Consider the following 6,393-nt stretch of genomic DNA (forward strand, 5'->3'; position numbering starts at 1 on the left):
AGAAGAGAGACATGCATGTATACAAACATATATACATATATCTATATAAATATATGTATATATATAACTATAGATATGCATATATACATACATAAACACATATTATATATATTTTTGTGAAAATCAAAATAATGGTTTTTTCATAACCCGTACGGGTTTTGTGAAACTCAAAATGATATTTTTCATAACCAGTATGGGTTATGGAAAACCATAATTTTGGTTTTTCATAACTAGTATGGGTTATGAAAAACCATATTTTTGGTTTTTCATAAACCATACGGGTTTTGGGAAATTCAAAATGATGGTTTTAGTTCTACATAACCCGTACGGGTTATGTAGAACTATGAATGGTACTTTTTGTTTTTCAAAACCCAAGCAGGTTATATTGCACATCAGAACCCATGCGGGTTTTGTCTTGGTAAGAGGGTTGGAAAAACGACCCTAAGACTAGGAAGCCCATTTTCCCTCCGTTTATGTCCCTTTACATGTTTTTTCATCTTCCAACATGATTTCTTAACTTCATCATCATCAGGTTTACAAATGATCAAGTGCGTATCTCTAAAATTACCACCATACTCTCACACGTCTTCTCATCTTCCGACCATATAAATTTTTCTATTTTTAGACAACATTAGCAGAGTAAACTTTAATTTTCTTTACCAGTGCCTTGACAGCCCTCAGAGACATACATCTGCCATTTTTTTTAATAACTTTTGATATACTTGACCATATTCAAAATAAATTATATATTATTGTTCTACACTAGATTCTATACAATTTTTAAAAAAAAGTTTTCATTTTTTATTATTTTGATGCAAGTTATGCCCAATGCACGAACAGGTACCAAATTTTTAGGATGCGATCACTTCAAAAAATCATTAAAAAACAAATACTCATTGAAAAATTACCAACAAATAAACAACTTCTAGAACTCAATCTCACCTATCATCCTACCAAAGGGTTTTGCAAAATACTAAATCTAATTATATATTTTGTGCAGCGCACGAAAACAGCTATGTTATGTTTTTCAGAAAAAATCAGGAACAATTTTTCATGTGAGAAAGGTTTGACCCTCTTAATCTTATCCAATTTTAAAAAACTTTAGTAGTTTAGAAACTAGATTCAGAGTACTACAATTCTTATTCTTTTCTCAACTCCTAGTTTTGAGTGCGTGACCTTCGAATATCTCTTTGAAGTTCAAGTTTATCTGTTTTCAAAAAAAAGTGGCCACTTATACCCCCCTTTTTGTTCACCATCTTGGTGCACTTACCCTTGAGATCATTGTCCTAATTGTGGTGTGGTCATGAAGAGATCACCATAAATTTGTCAACCTTTCCTTCATTTAAACCAAGTAAACCTTTATATGTATATGTATATCCATATGCATATGCATATAAAGGTTTACTTGGTTTAAATGAAGGAAAGGTTGACAAATTTACGGTGATCTCTTTGTGAGCACACCACAATTAGGACAATGATCTCAAACACACTTTTTACCGTTCTCTTGGTGATTATGCCCAATTGTGTATGTCATGCTTAAGTATGAAAATGGCATTTTGCAGCTTTCCACCGATGATGTATTTGAGATGTCTTTCATTTAGATATGGCATGAGCTTAGTCCTAGAGTGAGACTAGGGAGTTGGACCATCTCAACCATGGTGCGCCTAATCATATTAGCTTGAAACCATGCACCTCATATTAGCCTCAAACCTATGCCCCCTACTGGTAGGTGGTGTGGATAGAATATCATTCGCTGAACATATCAATGACTGGATAATAATAATTTTTTTTGATAAAAATATTATCATCGTCAGAATTACGATGAATACCAAGCTTTCCACCGATGATGAAATCGATGGACATACAATGTTCTCGGTGGTAAAAATGTTCTGGAGTCATCACACTTCTGACTTGAACTACACAAACATCCAATGAGGATGTTGTATGTCCGATGGCACTTTGTAGTCAGACGATCATTGATGCCTCTGAATGGACCGATGACACAAGCATTGGACAAACAACATCACTGTCAATGCAAAGTTCCAAATGACCATCAGCTTTGTGATGAAATCTATTGAAGCATCCGACAGGGATGCTGCATGTCCGACGACTTTTTTGACCTAAAGAGCGATCATGCCCACCATCGACAGAGTCCATGGGATTGTCATATTTTTGACAGTCAGGGCATCACGACAAATCGGACAATGAGTTTTTTACGGCTACTTTTGTTGACACTTCGACAAAAATTAGTCGCAATTCTGACAATCAGCCATCAAAAATTAGCTCCGAATGTACTAGTGGTTGGTGCTCAACATGACATTCCATCTCATGTCGTAGTAGAGAAAGAGCAACATATCAGACTTGTGATGAGACATGTTGTTCCTGATAACCAAGTGTGTTGGCATGTCTTTGACTCTGATCAGCAGATTGTGAGGTTCCTATAAGATGAAGCAGACTTCTCACATAAGAAGAAAAGCATGCTTCGGGACTAGTATGGAGACTAGATTATGTAGCTAAGCTAAAATAAGTTACCCAAGGGATTGATCACCTTGGAAGGGATATTCAACACTGACAATTAGATGAAGGGGAGAGAAATGAACCTAGCCTTAAAGAAAGGAGACTACAAATAAGTCCCTATATCTGATGGCAGAGCTCTCAACTTGGGAAAGGTATGTTCCCAGAGTGAACAAGGTACTTTTGTCAATATTTGTCAAAAGTATAATGATAATTTTTCTTTTACATATAAGGATCTAAAATGATTTGACCCTATTTTATCTCAACATACCATAGAGTTAGATCCTAATGCAAAGCTAGTTAGACAAAAGAAAAGACCTATAAACCCTAAAATTGAGCCTTTGATGAGAAAGGAGCTATCCAAGATTTTAGAATCTAGCATTATTTTTCCAATCAAGCATTCTTCTTGGACAACCAATCTTTTTCTAGTTAGGAAGAAGAATGAGGAAATAAAATTGTGTGTAGACTTTAGGGACATCAAGTGAGCCTTCCTCGAAGATCATTATCCCCTCCCTTCTATCGAACAAATTTTAGCCAAAGTTAGTCGCTCAAAAAAAAATTCATTCTTGGATGGATACTAAGGCTATAATTAGATCCTAGTCCAAGAATCAGAACAATTTAAGACAACATTTACTACTAAGTGGGGCACCTATGCCTATTGTAAAATGCCCTTTGGACTAACAAATGTAGGTGCAACTTTTCAAATATCCATGGATGTGGCCATTAAGGTAGTATTAGCAAATATTTTACTAGTATATCTTGATGGTATCACTGGATACTCCAAGCATATAGCAGACCACTTCACTCACCTTGAGCAAGTATTCAAAAAGTATAGAGAATATAGTGTGTCCTTGAACCCCAATAAGTGTGTATTTTCTACTGATTAGGGAAAACTAATTGGACAAATTGTATCCAAAGATAGCCTGGCCATAGACCTAGAGACAGTGGAAGCCATTGTGTCTAGTTCACTTCCACATCACAAGAAAGGCCTTCAATGCTTTCATTAAAGCATCAACTCCGTTAAAAGGTTTATTCCAAACCTTGTAGCCTTGGTCAAGCCTCTTACCACCATGCTTAAGAAGGATCTACCTTTCAAGTGGACCAATGAAGGGAAGGAGGATTTTGATCAGATCAAACATGCCATTGCTTAGGATCCTACCTTATTAAATCTGAATTTTGAGAAGGATTTCATCCTTTATACATTCCAGTGAAGTCCTTAAGGACTATGAACTTAGGTACAACTATGTGGAAAAGAAAATCATCATAGTGGTAATATAATTAAACAATTTTAGGCACATGCTCTCAAACAACAAGATTCAGCTCCTAGATCCACATGCCAGTATTAAAGATTTCCTTCTCGACAAGGACATAGGTGAGAAAAGAGTTGAATGGATCACTAAGGTCATGGAGTATGACCTTGATATCAAAATTACTAAGTTAGTAAGGGGAAGAGGACTATGTGAAAAGTTCAATTCATCTTTTGAGAAAGGTTCAGAGCTCTCTCTTTTTTTGTAGGAGAAAGAACAAATTTAAAACCAGGAAAATGTGCAATCTTATTGGTTCTAGAATATGATCGCCTTCCTAAAGGATGGCATCTATCCTCCTCACTTCTATAGAACCAAGAGGAGACATCTCAGGTTGCATTCCATCCCCTATGCATTGGTGGATGGGATTTTGTTCAAAAGGGACCTAAATGGTGTCCTTCTAAGGTGCATCCATGGATATTGAACCAATTGGCTTCTAAAAAAATTTCATAATGGACCCTCAGGTGGTCATTTCTCGGCAAGGACCATAGCCATGAAAATAATAAGGGTGAGCTATTATTGGCCCTACTTATTTGGTGATTCCCATGAGTGGGTCAAGCAGTACAAGGAGTGTGCACTCTTTGCAGGCAAATAGAGATTAGCAGCTCTACCCCTTCATCCTATCTTTGTTGATCATCCCTTTTCTCAATAGGGTCTTGATTTTATTGGCCCTATCAATCCAGTGTCAAGTGTAGGCTACAAGTGGATTTTAGCTGCCACGGACTATTTTGCAAGGTGGACAAAGGTAGTTTCTTTGAAGGATGCAACTAAAAATTTGGTAGTTCAATTCCCTGAGGGGATTGCAACTAGATTTGGAGCTCCTTCCACCATTATATCAAACAATGCTAATGCCTTTGTGGGATCCTAAATCAGTCTATGGGTAGTCCAACATGATGTGTTTTAGAAAACATCATCAAATTACTATCCCCAAGGCAATGGCTTAGTTGAGTCCTCCAATAAAAATCTTGTTAGAATCATCAAGAGGAATCTTAAAGATAATCAGAGGTCATGACATGTCAAATTGCAAACAATCCTATGAGATAATAGAATCACTCCCAAAAGAGCTTTGGGAAACTTACCCTTCATGCTAGTATATGGAAGAGAAGTAAAGCTTCCATTATCCCTTGAGTTTCCATCTCTAGACCTAGCACATCAGTTGGAGATCCTAGGAAATGATTCCTTATCATTGAGATATTATGAACTTACAGAGCCAGAGGAGGTCAGAGAGAAATCCATGCAAACTTTAAATGTCCATCAAGGATAAGTAAAGAAATATTTTTACAAAAAAGCCATTATGAGGACCTTCCAAGTTGGATATTATGTCCTAAAATGGGATGCTGATAGAGAAAAACTAGGTAGGAACTTAAAATTTGATACCATATGGAGTGGCCCCTATGTGATTATAGGTTGCAAGGAGGCTAATTATTTCAATCTAGCCAAGCTATACGGTGAAGGTCTCCCCATTGCAGTCAATGGCTTACATCTAGGATATTTGCACCCCTTTTTGTAAATACTGTGAATATCTATAATTTATGTTCTTCTTTTCATAAGTGCTCTTGTGCATGTCAATCCCTTCAAATTGGCCAAATTTTGATCTCTAATGGATGCAGGAGGGGTTTGTTGGCATTTGATATTACGGTGATGCTCCCATGAATATTGGTAGTATTTGATGATTTCAGATGCTTAGGAGTTGTCATTGATGGCAACTCAACATGTTGATTTGATGCGGTATGAAGTTTTGGTTAACTGGTAATCTGGAGTATGTACCCTTCAGTATTGATTCTGTCACTTGTCATTTTTGGTGAAGTAGATTTTGGTTTTTGTGAGCAGGGTTGATTGATTAAGTATTAGAAACCTGTTATCATGCAAATGTACCCTTTGGTATTGATTTTGTCACTTGTCTGAAGATCCGATATCCAATAGAGTAGCAAAGCAGAGTATTCTTCATGTTTGATTATGCAGTGTGTCTCCGGATTGTTTAAGATAATTCTAGTAGTTGGAATCATGTTTTGGAGTTATGTGAGACCTATAGGAGCATGTGATAATATTTTTTGGGTCTCGTACAAAGTTTTTGAAAATATTGAAGCTGACTTGCAGCTACACATTTCATGTTGTAGGTTATGCAACTTTTGGAAGCCAACTTGTGGGAGATTAATCTTATTGATCTGGATATATATAAGACCAATTTGAATGATGCATTAAGTGTTTTATGTGGTGTGATAGACTATTTTGGAGTGATTGAGCATAGTTTCACATGTGCATTTTAATTTTGGTTAATTTGATGAGCAGTTGCATAGTAGAACATAGCAGATAAGGAAATCAGTTGCAATGAATCATTTTGCACCTAACCAGAATTGATTTTTGGCATAGTTGGATGCTATTTTCCAGTTCACTACTTGTTGTAGCCAGTTCATAATCAATTGTAAGGTTGTGAGCCTTCCTCCAGGTTGTATCCCTTTGTACTTGAGCAATGAGCTCTAGGTAGTATGCCTAAATGCAAGTGTATTCCCCTTTTGTAATATTGTTCTGCTACTAGCCATAGTAGAATAATATTGTGGGTTCAAATCCCACCATG

The sequence above is a fragment of the Cryptomeria japonica genome, chromosome 4, assembly GCF_030272615.1.
Source record: "Cryptomeria japonica chromosome 4, Sugi_1.0, whole genome shotgun sequence".
NCBI lineage: Eukaryota > Viridiplantae > Streptophyta > Pinopsida > Cupressales > Cupressaceae > Cryptomeria > Cryptomeria japonica.